Source organism: Rhinoderma darwinii, unplaced genomic scaffold, assembly GCF_050947455.1.
Source record: "Rhinoderma darwinii isolate aRhiDar2 unplaced genomic scaffold, aRhiDar2.hap1 Scaffold_461, whole genome shotgun sequence".
NCBI classification, from domain to species: Eukaryota; Metazoa; Chordata; class Amphibia; order Anura; family Rhinodermatidae; genus Rhinoderma; species Rhinoderma darwinii.
Window position 1 is genome coordinate 91,297 of NW_027464005.1, and position 14,368 is coordinate 105,664.

General features: G+C 47.6%; 10 non-coding genes across 10 annotated transcripts; all 10 read left to right on the top strand.

Moving 5' to 3' along the window:
• The first annotated feature begins 116 nt into the window (after positions 1-116).
• LOC142718148 (U2 spliceosomal RNA) lies at positions 117-307 on the top strand. The gene has a single exon (XR_012872282.1). It is a non-coding gene; the product is annotated as a U2 spliceosomal RNA (small nuclear RNA).
• Positions 308-1,598: 1,291 nt separating this feature from the next.
• LOC142718149 (U2 spliceosomal RNA) lies at positions 1,599-1,789 on the top strand. Its single transcript, XR_012872283.1, has one exon. It is a non-coding gene; the product is annotated as a U2 spliceosomal RNA (small nuclear RNA).
• Positions 1,790-3,084: 1,295 nt separating this feature from the next.
• Positions 3,085-3,275, top strand: LOC142718150 (U2 spliceosomal RNA). Its single transcript, XR_012872284.1, has one exon. It is a non-coding gene; the product is annotated as a U2 spliceosomal RNA (small nuclear RNA).
• Positions 3,276-4,571: 1,296 nt separating this feature from the next.
• LOC142718151 (U2 spliceosomal RNA) lies at positions 4,572-4,762 on the top strand. Its single transcript, XR_012872285.1, has one exon. It is a non-coding gene; the product is annotated as a U2 spliceosomal RNA (small nuclear RNA).
• A 1,288-nt stretch (positions 4,763-6,050) lies between these two features.
• LOC142718152 (U2 spliceosomal RNA) lies at positions 6,051-6,241 on the top strand. The gene has a single exon (XR_012872286.1). It is a non-coding gene; the product is annotated as a U2 spliceosomal RNA (small nuclear RNA).
• Positions 6,242-7,526: 1,285 nt separating this feature from the next.
• On the top strand, positions 7,527-7,717 carry LOC142718153 (U2 spliceosomal RNA). Its single transcript, XR_012872287.1, has one exon. It is a non-coding gene; the product is annotated as a U2 spliceosomal RNA (small nuclear RNA).
• A 1,291-nt stretch (positions 7,718-9,008) lies between these two features.
• On the top strand, positions 9,009-9,199 carry LOC142718156 (U2 spliceosomal RNA). Its single transcript, XR_012872289.1, has one exon. It is a non-coding gene; the product is annotated as a U2 spliceosomal RNA (small nuclear RNA).
• A 1,280-nt stretch (positions 9,200-10,479) lies between these two features.
• LOC142718157 (U2 spliceosomal RNA) lies at positions 10,480-10,670 on the top strand. The gene has a single exon (XR_012872290.1). It is a non-coding gene; the product is annotated as a U2 spliceosomal RNA (small nuclear RNA).
• Positions 10,671-11,966: 1,296 nt separating this feature from the next.
• LOC142718158 (U2 spliceosomal RNA) lies at positions 11,967-12,157 on the top strand. The gene has a single exon (XR_012872291.1). It is a non-coding gene; the product is annotated as a U2 spliceosomal RNA (small nuclear RNA).
• A 1,296-nt stretch (positions 12,158-13,453) lies between these two features.
• LOC142718159 (U2 spliceosomal RNA) lies at positions 13,454-13,644 on the top strand. The gene has a single exon (XR_012872293.1). It is a non-coding gene; the product is annotated as a U2 spliceosomal RNA (small nuclear RNA).
• The last annotated feature ends 724 nt before the right edge of the window (positions 13,645-14,368 follow it).

The following is a 14,368-nucleotide window of genomic DNA, read 5'->3' on the forward strand; positions in this document are numbered from 1 at the left end:
CTGTGAGTGTGTGAGCCTGCAGGGCCCCATGGAATTGCCTAGAAGTAGGCTGAATCGCTGCAAGGGCTGAACAGCAGTATCGGGCAGGCTCGGGCAACGCGCGGCCCGTTCGGGTTATCGCTTCTCGGCCTTTTGGCTAAGATCAAGTGTAGTATCTGTTCTTATCAGTTTAATATCTGATACGTCCCCTATCTGGGGACCATATATTAAATGGATTTTTAGAACAGGGAGATGGAAATAGAGCTTGCTCTGTCCACTCCACGCATTGACCTGGTATTGCAGTATTTCCAGGACCGGTGCACCCTTTCCTTATGTGTTGACTAAAAGCAGATTCCAAAAGTGTTTTTTGTCTTTGCTATTGTTTCTGTCTTTCTGAAGGGATCTCCCCTTTTAATCCCATTATTTCAACACCTGTTGGACAATGCATGAGTGATAATGAGCTCATTGATTAAATGCAATTAATGAATAGATTGCCACCTCTTGTTGTGTGTCGTCTGTGTTTCTGTGTTTCCGGCATTTCACATTGGAACACCTCATTCACCTTCCTTGTCTTCTCTCCGCCCTCCCTTTTAGGTAAGTTAAAGAGCTGCACCTGAGCCAGCCACTGATTGATTGATTGATTGATTGATTGATTGATTGATTGATTGATTGTTTGATTGATTGATTGATGCAGCACAACAGTCAAATAGTGGAGTGGAGTAGGGGAACAGCAAACAGCCAATAAAGCAGCCCGCCCGCTCGCCTGCCCGCCACAATGGACCTACCTGTGTACACTAGATGGATGTGATGGAATGTACTGTCGTCCCTACATTTCAAGAAGAAGTAAGAATTGCAGTTGCAACAAAGCCTTGCTTGCCTACAAAGAGAGCAGCAATTTGGATTTGTTACTATGTTACCTAGAAGAATAACAAACTGTGCAAGGATGGAGGTTGTAGGAGCAAGGAGAAGTTGTCTGTAAAGTTGGTGGATGCCTATTTTCCATTTTGCAGTCCCTTGTCTCCCTCTTGTGGCCTCCTGGAGGCAACTAGCTGTGCAAAAAAAAGACAGCCTGGCGGCCGGCTGTTGCAGTGTTGCCCTCTCAGGCAACACTGAGTGACTGACTGAGCCTCACCGTCTTATATAAAGTTCAGACGGAACTTTGCACGTGTCATAGTGGAGCCCTCAGGATTCCAGAGCCAGCTTTCTGACATCATAATGGGGCCTCAGAGATAAAAGCCTGGGCCCAGGCAGTGTTGGTCAGTGCTGCTCAGCAGGCAGCACTGGACTGGACTGGATTACAGCTGATACAAGGTGTGAAGGAACAAGGGGTGGCTGTGGGCATGCACTTGCTGCCGCTGCCAGTGTTTATCTGCATGGCAGCAGGGCATTTGGGCGTTGCCAGGAAGGCGTTTTTATGTAGATTCCTCCTCTTTCAGCACTGCATTGTGGTGCAAGCAAAAGAAGCAAATCCTGTCTGGCTTCCTCTCCGGCCTTTATTCACCTCCCGTGTAGCTGTGAGTGTGTGAGCCTGCAGGGCCCCATGGAATTGCCTAGAAGTAGGCTGAATCGCTGCAAGGGCTGAACAGCAGTATCGGGCAGGCTCGGGCAACGTTCGGGTTATCGCTTCTCGGCCTTTTGGCTAAGATCAAGTGTAGTATCTGTTCTTATCAGTTTAATATCTGATACGTCCCCTATCTGGGGACCATATATTAAATGGATTTTTAGAACAGGGAGATGGAAATAGAGCTTGCTCTGTCCACTCCACGCATTGACCTGGTATTGCAGTATTTCCAGGACCGGTGCACCCTTTCCTTATGTGTTGACTAAAAGCAGATTCCAAAAGTGTTTTTTGTCTTTGCTATTGTTTCTGTCTTTCTGAAGGGATCTCCCCTTTTAATCCCATTATTTCAACACCTGTTGGACAATGCATGAGTGATAATGAGCTCATTGATTAAATGCAATTAATGAATAGATTGCCACCTCTTGTTGTGTGTCGTCTGTGTTTCTGTGTTTCCGGCATTTCACATTGGAACACCTCATTCACCTTCCTTGTCTTCTCTCCGCCCTCCCTTTTAGGTAAGTTAAAGAGCTGCACCTGAGCCAGCCACTGATTGATTGATTGATTGATTGATTGATTGATTGATTGATTGATTGATTGATTGATTGATGCAGCACAACAGTCAAATAGTGGAGTGGAGTAGGGGAACAGCAAACAGCCAATAAAGCAGCCCGCCCGCTCGCCTGCCCGCCACAATGGACCTACCTGTGTACACTAGATGGATGTGATGGAATGTACTGTCGTCCCTACATTTCAAGAAGAAGTAAGAATTGCAGTTGCAACAAAGCCTTGCTTGCCTACAAAGAGAGCAGCAATTTGGATTTGTTACTATGTTACCTAGAAGAATAACAAACTGTGCAAGGATGGAGGTTGTAGGAGCAAGGAGAAGTTGTCTGTAAAGTTGGTGGATGCCTATTTTCCATTTTGCAGTCCCTTGTCTCCCTCTTGTGGCCTCCTGGAGGCAACTAGCTGTGCAAAAAAAAGACAGCCTGGCGGCCGGCTGTTGCAGTGTTGCCCTCTCAGGCAACACTGAGTGACTGACTGAGCCTCACCGTCTTATATAAAGTTCAGACGGAACTTTGCACGTGTCATAGTGGAGCCCTCAGGATTCCAGAGCCAGCTTTCTGACATCATAATGGGGCCTCAGAGATAAAAGCCTGGGCCCAGGCAGTGTTGGTCAGTGCTGCTCAGCAGGCAGCACTGGACTGGACTGGATTACAGCTGATACAAGGTGTGAAGGAACAAGGGGTGGCTGTGGGCATGCACTTGCTGCCGCTGCCAGTGTTTATCTGCATGGCAGCAGGGCATTTGGGCGTTGCCAGGAAGGCGTTTTTATGTAGATTCCTCCTCTTTCAGCACTGCATTGTGGTGCAAGCAAAAGAAGCATTCCTGTCTGGCTTCCTCTCCGGCCTTTATTCACCTCCCGTGTAGCTGTGAGTGTGTGAGCCTGCAGGGCCCCATGGAATTGCCTAGAAGTAGGCTGAATCGCTGCAAGGGCTGAACAGCAGTATCGGGCAGGCTCGGGCAACGCGCGGCCCGTTCGGGTTATCGCTTCTCGGCCTTTTGGCTAAGATCAAGTGTAGTATCTGTTCTTATCAGTTTAATATCTGATACGTCCCCTATCTGGGGACCATATATTAAATGGATTTTTAGAACAGGGAGATGGAAATAGAGCTTGCTCTGTCCACTCCACGCATTGACCTGGTATTGCAGTATTTCCAGGACCGGTGCACCCTTTCCTTATGTGTTGACTAAAAGCAGATTCCAAAAGTGTTTTTTGTCTTTGCTATTGTTTCTGTCTTTCTGAAGGGATCTCCCCTTTTAATCCCATTATTTCAACACCTGTTGGACAATGCATGAGTGATAATGAGCTCATTGATTAAATGCAATTAATGAATAGATTGCCACCTCTTGTTGTGTGTCGTCTGTGTTTCTGTGTTTCCGGCATTTCACATTGGAACACCTCATTCACCTTCCTTGTCTTCTCTCCGCCCTCCCTTTTAGGTAAGTTAAAGAGCTGCACCTGAGCCAGCCACTGATTGATTGATTGATTGATTGATTGATTGATTGATTGATTGATTGATTGATTGATTGATGCAGCACAACAGTCAAATAGTGGAGTGGAGTAGGGGAACAGCAAACAGCCAATAAAGCAGCCCGCCCGCTCGCCTGCCCGCCACAATGGACCTACCTGTGTACACTAGATGGATGTGATGGAATGTACTGTCGTCCCTACATTTCAAGAAGAAGTAAGAATTGCAGTTGCAACAAAGCCTTGCTTGCCTACAAAGAGAGCAGCAATTTGGATTTGTTACTATGTTACCTAGAAGAATAACAAACTGTGCAAGGATGGAGGTTGTAGGAGCAAGGAGAAGTTGTCTGTAAAGTTGGTGGATGCCTATTTTCCATTTTGCAGTCCCTTGTCTCCCTCTTGTGGCCTCCTGGAGGCAACTAGCTGTGCAAAAAAAAGACAGCCTGGCGGCCGGCTGTTGCAGTGTTGCCCTCTCAGGCAACACTGAGTGACTGACTGAGCCTCACCGTCTTATATAAAGTTCAGACGGAACTTTGCACGTGTCATAGTGGAGCCCTCAGGATTCCAGAGCCAGCTTTCTGACATCATAATGGGGCCTCAGAGATAAAAGCCTGGGCCCAGGCAGTGTTGGTCAGTGCTGCTCAGCAGGCAGCACTGGACTGGACTGGATTACAGCTGATACAAGGTGTGAAGGAACAAGGGGTGGCTGTGGGCATGCACTTGCTGCCGCTGCCAGTGTTTATCTGCATGGCAGCAGGGCATTTGGGCGTTGCCAGGAAGGCGTTTTTATGTAGATTCCTCCTCTTTCAGCACTGCATTGTGGTGCAAGCAAAAGAAGCAAATCCTGTCTGGCTTCCTCTCCGGCCTTTATTCACCTCCCGTGTAGCTGTGAGTGTGTGAGCCTGCAGGGCCCCATGGAATTGCCTAGAAGTAGGCTGAATCGCTGCAAGGGCTGAACAGCAGTATCGGGCAGGCTCGGGCAACGCGCGGCCCGTTCGGGTTATCGCTTCTCGGCCTTTTGGCTAAGATCAAGTGTAGTATCTGTTCTTATCAGTTTAATATCTGATACGTCCCCTATCTGGGGACCATATATTAAATGGATTTTTAGAACAGGGAGATGGAAATAGAGCTTGCTCTGTCCACTCCACGCATTGACCTGGTATTGCAGTATTTCCAGGACCGGTGCACCCTTTCCTTATGTGTTGACTAAAAGCAGATTCCAAAAGTGTTTTTTGTCTTTGCTATTGTTTCTGTCTTTCTGAAGGGATCTCCCCTTTTAATCCCATTATTTCAACACCTGTTGGACAATGCATGAGTGATAATGAGCTCATTGATTAAATGCAATTAATGAATAGATTGCCACCTCTTGTTGTGTGTCGTCTGTGTTTCTGTGTTTCCGGCATTTCACATTGGAACACCTCATTCACCTTCCTTGTCTTCTCTCCGCCCTCCCTTTTAGGTAAGTTAAAGAGCTGCACCTGAGCCAGCCACTGATTGATTGATTGATTGATTGATTGATTGATTGATTGATTGATTGATTGATGCAGCACAACAGTCAAATAGTGGAGTGGAGTAGGGGAACAGCAAACAGCCAATAAAGCAGCCCGCCCGCTCGCCTGCCCGCCACAATGGACCTACCTGTGTACACTAGATGGATGTGATGGAATGTACGGTCGTCCCTACATTTCAAGAAGAAGTAAGAATTGCAGTTGCAACAAAGCCTTGCTTGCCTACAAAGAGAGCAGCAATTTGGATTTGTTACTATGTTACCTAGAAGAATAACAAACTGTGCAAGGATGGAGGTTGTAGGAGCAAGGAGAAGTTGTCTGTAAAGTTGGTGGATGCCTATTTTCCATTTTGCAGTCCCTTGTCTCCCTCTTGTGGCCTCCTGGAGGCAACTAGCTGTGCAAAAAAAAGACAGCCTGGCGGCCGGCTGTTGCAGTGTTGCCCTCTCAGGCAACACTGAGTGACTGACTGAGCCTCACCGTCTTATATAAAGTTCAGACGGAACTTTGCACGTGTCATAGTGGAGCCCTCAGGATTCCAGAGCCAGCTTTCTGACATCATAATGGGGCCTCAGAGATAAAAGCCTGGGCCCAGGCAGTGTTGGTCAGTGCTGCTCAGCAGGCAGCACTGGACTGGACTGGATTACAGCTGATACAAGGTGTGAAGGAACAAGGGGTGGCTGTGGGCATGCACTTGCTGCCGCTGCCAGTGTTTATCTGCATGGCAGCAGGGCATTTGGGCGTTGCCAGGAAGGCGTTTTTATGTAGATTCCTCCTCTTTCAGCACTGCATTGTGGTGCAAGCAAAAGAAGCAAATCCTGTCTGGCTTCCTCTCCGGCCTTTATTCACCTCCCGTGTAGCTGTGAGTGTGTGAGCCTGCAGGGCCCCATGGAATTGCCTAGAAGTAGGCTGAATCGCTGCAAGGGCTGAACAGCAGTATCGGGCAGGCTCGGGCAACGCGCGGCCCGTTCGGGTTATCGCTTCTCGGCCTTTTGGCTAAGATCAAGTGTAGTATCTGTTCTTATCAGTTTAATATCTGATACGTCCCCTATCTGGGGACCATATATTAAATGGATTTTTAGAACAGGGAGATGGAAATAGAGCTTGCTCTGTCCACTCCACGCATTGACCTGGTATTGCAGTATTTCCAGGACCGGTGCACCCTTTCCTTATGTGTTGACTAAAAGCAGATTCCAAAAGTGTTTTTTGTCTTTGCTATTGTTTCTGTCTTTCTGAAGGGATCTCCCCTTTTAATCCCATTATTTCAACACCTGTTGGACAATGCATGAGTGATAATGAGCTCATTGATTAAATGCAATTAATGAATAGATTGCCACCTCTTGTTGTGTGTCGTCTGTGTTTCTGTGTTTCCGGCATTTCACATTGGAACACCTCATTCACCTTCCTTGTCTTCTCTCCGCCCTCCCTTTTAGGTAAGTTAAAGAGCTGCACCTGAGCCAGCCACTGATTGATTGATTGATTGATTGATTGATTGATTGATTGATTGATTGATTGCAGCACAACAGTCAAATAGTGGAGTGGAGTAGGGGAACAGCAAACAGCCAATAAAGCAGCCCGCCCGCTCGCCTGCCCGCCACAATGGACCTACCTGTGTACACTAGATGGATGTGATGGAATGTACTGTCGTCCCTACATTTCAAGAAGAAGTAAGAATTGCAGTTGCAACAAAGCCTTGCTTGCCTACAAAGAGAGCAGCAATTTGGATTTGTTACTATGTTACCTAGAAGAATAACAAACTGTGCAAGGATGGAGGTTGTAGGAGCAAGGAGAAGTTGTCTGTAAAGTTGGTGGATGCCTATTTTCCATTTTGCAGTCCCTTGTCTCCCTCTTGTGGCCTCCTGGAGGCAACTAGCTGTGCAAAAAAAAGACAGCCTGGCGGCCGGCTGTTGCAGTGTTGCCCTCTCAGGCAACACTGAGTGACTGACTGAGCCTCACCGTCTTATATAAAGTTCAGACGGAACTTTGCACGTGTCATAGTGGAGCCCTCAGGATTCCAGAGCCAGCTTTCTGACATCATAATGGGGCCTCAGAGATAAAAGCCTGGGCCCAGGCAGTGTTGGTCAGTGCTGCTCAGCAGGCAGCACTGGACTGGACTGGATTACAGCTGATACAAGGTGTGAAGGAACAAGGGGTGGCTGTGGGCATGCACTTGCTGCCGCTGCCAGTGTTTATCTGCATGGCAGCAGGGCATTTGGGCGTTGCCAGGAAGGCGTTTTTATGTAGATTCCTCCTCTTTCAGCACTGCATTGTGGTGCAAGCAAAAGAAGCAAATCCTGTCTGGCTTCCTCTCCGGCCTTTATTCACCTCCCGTGTAGCTGTGAGTGTGTGAGCCTGCAGGGCCCCATGGAATTGCCTAGAAGTAGGCTGAATCGCTGCAAGGGCTGAACAGCAGTATCGGGCAGGCTCGGGCAACGCGCGGCCCGTTCGGGTTATCGCTTCTCGGCCTTTTGGCTAAGATCAAGTGTAGTATCTGTTCTTATCAGTTTAATATCTGATACGTCCCCTATCTGGGGACCATATATTAAATGGATTTTTAGAACAGGGAGATGGAAATAGAGCTTGCTCTGTCCACTCCACGCATTGACCTGGTATTGCAGTATTTCCAGGACCGGTGCACCCTTTCCTTATGTGTTGACTAAAAGCAGATTCCAAAAGTGTTTTTTGTCTTTGCTATTGTTTCTGTCTTTCTGAAGGGATCTCCCCTTTTAATCCCATTATTTCAACACCTGTTGGACAATGCATGAGTGATAATGAGCTCATTGATTAAATGCAATTAATGAATAGATTGCCACCTCTTGTTGTGTGTCGTCTGTGTTTCTGTGTTTCCGGCATTTCACATTGGAACACCTCATTCACCTTCCTTGTCTTCTCTCCGCCCTCCCTTTTAGGTAAGTTAAAGAGCTGCACCTGAGCCAGCCACTGATTGATTGATTGATTGATTGATTGATTGATTGATTGATTGATGCAGCACAACAGTCAAATAGTGGAGTGGAGTTGGAGTGGAGTAGGGGAACAGCAAACAGCCAATAAAGCAGCCCGCCCGCTCGCCTGCCCGCCACAATGGACCTACCTGTGTACACTAGATGGATGTGATGGAATGTACTGTCGTCCCTACATTTCAAGAAGAAGTAAGAATTGCAGTTGCAACAAAGCCTTGCTTGCCTACAAAGAGAGCAGCAATTTGGATTTGTTACTATGTTACCTAGAAGAATAACAAACTGTGCAAGGATGGAGGTTGTAGGAGCAAGGAGAAGTTGTCTGTAAAGTTGGTGGATGCCTATTTTCCATTTTGCAGTCCCTTGTCTCCCTCTTGTGGCCTCCTGGAGGCAACTAGCTGTGCAAAAAAAAGACAGCCTGGTGGCCGGCTGTTGCAGTGTTGCCCTCTCAGGCAACACTGAGTGACTGACTGAGCCTCACCGTCTTATATAAAGTTCAGACGGAACTTTGCACGTGTCATAGTGGAGCCCTCAGGATTCCAGAGCCAGCTTTCTGACATCATAATGGGGCCTCAGAGATAAAAGCCTGGGCCCAGGCAGTGTTGGTCAGTGCTGCTCAGCAGGCAGCACTGGACTGGACTGGATTACAGCTGATACAAGGTGTGAAGGAACAAGGGGTGGCTGTGGGCATGCACTTGCTGCCGCTGCCAGTGTTTATCTGCATGGCAGCAGGGCATTTGGGCGTTGCCAGGAAGGCGTTTTTATGTAGATTCCTCCTCTTTCAGCACTGCATTGTGGTGCAAGCAAAAGAAGCAAATCCTGTCTGGCTTCCTCTCCGGCCTTTATTCACCTCCCGTGTAGCTGTGAGTGTGTGAGCCTGCAGGGCCCCATGGAATTGCCTAGAAGTAGGCTGAATCGCTGCAAGGGCTGAACAGCAGTATCGGGCAGGCTCGGGCAACGCGCGGCCCGTTCGGGTTATCGCTTCTCGGCCTTTTGGCTAAGATCAAGTGTAGTATCTGTTCTTATCAGTTTAATATCTGATACGTCCCCTATCTGGGGACCATATATTAAATGGATTTTTAGAACAGGGAGATGGAAATAGAGCTTGCTCTGTCCACTCCACGCATTGACCTGGTATTGCAGTATTTCCAGGACCGGTGCACCCTTTCCTTATGTGTTGACTAAAAGCAGATTCCAAAAGTGTTTTTTGTCTTTGCTATTGTTTCTGTCTTTCTGAAGGGATCTCCCCTTTTAATCCCATTATTTCAACACCTGTTGGACAATGCATGAGTGATAATGAGCTCATTGATTAAATGCAATTAATGAATAGATTGCCACCTCTTGTTGTGTGTCGTCTGTGTTTCTGTGTTTCCGGCATTTCACATTGGAACACCTCATTCACCTTCCTTGTCTTCTCTCCGCCCTCCCTTTTAGGTAAGTTAAAGAGCTGCACCTGAGCCAGCCACTGATTGATTGATTGATTGATTGATTGATTGATTGATTGATTGATGCAGCACAACAGTCAAATAGTGGAGTGGAGTAGGGGAACAGCAAACAGCCAATAAAGCAGCCCGCCCGCTCGCCTGCCCGCCACAATGGACCTACCTGTGTACACTAGATGGATGTGATGGAATGTACTGTCGTCCCTACATTTCAAGAAGAAGTAAGAATTGCAGTTGCAACAAAGCCTTGCTTGCCTACAAAGAGAGCAGCAATTTGGATTTGTTACTATGTTACCTAGAAGAATAACAAACTGTGCAAGGATGGAGGTTGTAGGAGCAAGGAGAAGTTGTCTGTAAAGTTGGTGGATGCCTATTTTCCATTTTGCAGTCCCTTGGCTCCCTCTTGTGGCCTCCTGGAGGCAACTAGCTGTGCAAAAAAAAGACAGCCTGGCGGCCGGCTGTTGCAGTGTTGCCCTCTCAGGCAACACTGAGTGACTGACTGAGCCTCACCGTCTTATATAAAGTTCAGACGGAACTTTGCACGTGTCATAGTGGAGCCCTCAGGATTCCAGAGCCAGCTTTCTGACATCATAATGGGGCCTCAGAGATAAAAGCCTGGGCCCAGGCAGTGTTGGTCAGTGCTGCTCAGCAGGCAGCACTGGACTGGACTGGATTACAGCTGATACAAGGTGTGAAGGAACAAGGGGTGGCTGTGGGCATGCACTTGCTGCCGCTGCCAGTGTTTATCTGCATGGCAGCAGGGCATTTGGGCGTTGCCAGGAAGGCGTTTTTATGTAGATTCCTCCTCTTTCAGCACTGCATTGTGGTGCAAGCAAAAGAAGCAAATCCTGTCTGGCTTCCTCTCCGGCCTTTATTCACCTCCCGTGTAGCTGTGAGTGTGTGAGCCTGCAGGGCCCCATGGAATTGCCTAGAAGTAGGCTGAATCGCTGCAAGGGCTGAACAGCAGTATCGGGCAGGCTCGGGCAACGCGCGGCCCGTTCGGGTTATCGCTTCTCGGCCTTTTGGCTAAGATCAAGTGTAGTATCTGTTCTTATCAGTTTAATATCTGATACGTCCCCTATCTGGGGACCATATATTAAATGGATTTTTAGAACAGGGAGATGGAAATAGAGCTTGCTCTGTCCACTCCACGCATTGACCTGGTATTGCAGTATTTCCAGGACCGGTGCACCCTTTCCTTATGTGTTGACTAAAAGCAGATTCCAAAAGTGTTTTTTGTCTTTGCTATTGTTTCTGTCTTTCTGAAGGGATCTCCCCTTTTAATCCCATTATTTCAACACCTGTTGGACAATGCATGAGTGATAATGAGCTCATTGATTAAATGCAATTAATGAATAGATTGCCACCTCTTGTTGTGTGTCGTCTGTGTTTCTGTGTTTCCGGCATTTCACATTGGAACACCTCATTCACCTTCCTTGTCTTCTCTCCGCCCTCCCTTTTAGGTAAGTTAAAGAGCTGCACCTGAGCCAGCCACTGATTGATTGATTGATTGATTGATTGATTGATTGATTGATTGATTGATTGATTGATTGATGCAGCACAACAGTCAAATAGTGGAGTGGAGTAGGGGAACAGCAAACAGCCAATAAAGCAGCCCGCCCGCTCGCCTGCCCGCCACAATGGACCTACCTGTGTACACTAGATGGATGTGATGGAATGTACTGTCGTCCCTACATTTCAAGAAGAAGTAAGAATTGCAGTTGCAACAAAGCCTTGCTTGCCTACAAAGAGAGCAGCAATTTGGATTTGTTACTATGTTACCTAGAAGAATAACAAACTGTGCAAGGATGGAGGTTGTAGGAGCAAGGAGAAGTTGTCTGTAAAGTTGGTGGATGCCTATTTTCCATTTTGCAGTCCCTTGGCTCCCTCTTGTGGCCTCCTGGAGGCAACTAGCTGTGCAAAAAAAAGACAGCCTGGCGGCCGGCTGTTGCAGTGTTGCCCTCTCAGGCAACACTGAGTGACTGACTGAGCCTCACCGTCTTATATAAAGTTCAGACGGAACTTTGCACGTGTCATAGTGGAGCCCTCAGGATTCCAGAGCCAGCTTTCTGACATCATAATGGGGCCTCAGAGATAAAAGCCTGGGCCCAGGCAGTGTTGGTCAGTGCTGCTCAGCAGGCAGCACTGGACTGGACTGGATTACAGCTGATACAAGGTGTGAAGGAACAAGGGGTGGCTGTGGGCATGCACTTGCTGCCGCTGCCAGTGTTTATCTGCATGGCAGCAGGGCATTTGGGCGTTGCCAGGAAGGCGTTTTTATGTAGATTCCTCCTCTTTCAGCACTGCATTGTGGTGCAAGCAAAAGAAGCAAATCCTGTCTGGCTTCCTCTCCGGCCTTTATTCACCTCCCGTGTAGCTGTGAGTGTGTGAGCCTGCAGGGCCCCATGGAATTGCCTAGAAGTAGGCTGAATCGCTGCAAGGGCTGAACAGCAGTATCGGGCAGGCTCGGGCAACGCGCGGCCCGTTCGGGTTATCGCTTCTCGGCCTTTTGGCTAAGATCAAGTGTAGTATCTGTTCTTATCAGTTTAATATCTGATACGTCCCCTATCTGGGGACCATATATTAAATGGATTTTTAGAACAGGGAGATGGAAATAGAGCTTGCTCTGTCCACTCCACGCATTGACCTGGTATTGCAGTATTTCCAGGACCGGTGCACCCTTTCCTTATGTGTTGACTAAAAGCAGATTCCAAAAGTGTTTTTTGTCTTTGCTATTGTTTCTGTCTTTCTGAAGGGATCTCCCCTTTTAATCCCATTATTTCAACACCTGTTGGACAATGCATGAGTGATAATGAGCTCATTGATTAAATGCAATTAATGAATAGATTGCCACCTCTTGTTGTGTGTCGTCTGTGTTTCTGTGTTTCCGGCATTTCACATTGGAACACCTCATTCACCTTCCTTGTCTTCTCTCCGCCCTCCCTTTTAGGTAAGTTAAAGAGCTGCACCTGAGCCAGCCACTGATTGATTGATTGATTGATTGATTGATTGATTGATTGATTGATTGATTGATTGATTGATGCAGCACAACAGTCAAATAGTGGAGTGGAGTAGGGGAACAGCAAACAGCCAATAAAGCAGCCCGCCCGCTCGCCTGCCCGCCACAATGGACCTACCTGTGTACACTAGATGGATGTGATGGAATGTACTGTCGTCCCTACATTTCAAGAAGAAGTAAGAATTGCAGTTGCAACAAAGCCTTGCTTGCCTACAAAGAGAGCAGCAATTTGGATTTGTTACTATGTTACCTAGAAGAATAACAAACTGTGCAAGGATGGAGGTTGTAGGAGCAAGGAGAAGTTGTCTGTAAAGTTGGTGGATGCCTATTTTCCATTTTGCAGTCCCTTGTCTCCCTCTTGTGGCCTCCTGGAGGCAACTAGCTGTGCAAAAAAAAGACAGCCTGGCGGCCGGCTGTTGCAGTGTTGCCCTCTCAGGCAACACTGAGTGACTGACTGAGCCTCACCGTCTTATATAAAGTTCAGACGGAACTTTGCACGTGTCATAGTGGAGCCCTCAGGATTCCAGAGCCAGCTTTCTGACATCATAATGGGGCCTCAGAGATAAAAGCCTGGGCCCAGGCAGTGTTGGTCAGTGCTGCTCAGCAGGCAGCACTGGACTGGACTGGATTACAGCTGATACAAGGTGTGAAGGAACAAGGGGTGGCTGTGGGCATGCACTTGCTGCCGCTGCCAGTGTTTATCTGCATGGCAGCAGGGCATTTGGGCGTTGCCAGGAAGGCGTTTTTATGTAGATTCCTCCTCTTTCAGCACTGCATTGTGGTGCAAGCAAAAGAAGCAAATCCTGTCTGGCTTCCTCTCCGGCCTTTATTCACCTCCCGTGTAGCTGTGAGTGTGTGAGCCTGCAGGGCCCCATGGAATTGCCTAGAAGTAGGCTGAATCGCTGCAAGGGCTGAACAGCAGTATCGGGCAGGCTCGGGCAACGCGCGGCCCGTTCGGGTTATCGCTTCTCGGCCTTTTGGCTAAGATCAAGTGTAGTATCTGTTCTTATCAGTTTAATATCTGATACGTCCCCTATCTGGGGACCATATATTAAATGGATTTTTAGAACAGGGAGATGGAAATAGAGCTTGCTCTGTCCACTCCACGCATTGACCTGGTATTGCAGTATTTCCAGGACCGGTGCACCCTTTCCTTATGTGTTGACTAAAAGCAGATTCCAAAAGTGTTTTTTGTCTTTGCTATTGTTTCTGTCTTTCTGAAGGGATCTCCCCTTTTAATCCCATTATTTCAACACCTGTTGGACAATGCATGAGTGATAATGAGCTCATTGATTAAATGCAATTAATGAATAGATTGCCACCTCTTGTTGTGTGTCGTCTGTGTTTCTGTGTTTCCGGCATTTCACATTGGAACACCTCATTCACCTTCCTTGTCTTCTCTCCGCCCTCCCTTTTAGGTAAGTTAAAGAGCTGCACCTGAGCCAGCCACTGATTGATTGATTGATTGATTGATTGATTGATTGATTGATTGATTGATTGATGCAGCACAACAGTCAAATAGTGGAGTGGAGTAGGGGAACAGCAAACAGCCAATAAAGCAGCCCGCCCGCTCGCCTGCCCCACAATGGACCTACCTGTGTACACTAGATGGATGTGATGGAATGTACTGTCGTCCCTACATTTCAAGAAGAAGTAAGAATTGCAGTTGCAACAAAGCCTTGCTTGCCTACAAAGAGAGCAGCAATTTGGATTTGTTACTATGTTACCTAGAAGAATAACAAACTGTGCAAGGATGGAGGTTGTAGGAGCAAGGAGAAGTTGTCTGTAAAGTTGGTGGATGCCTATTTTCCATTTTGCAGTCCCTTGTCTCCCTCTTGTGGCCTCCTGGAGGCAACTAGCTGTGCAAAAAAAAGAC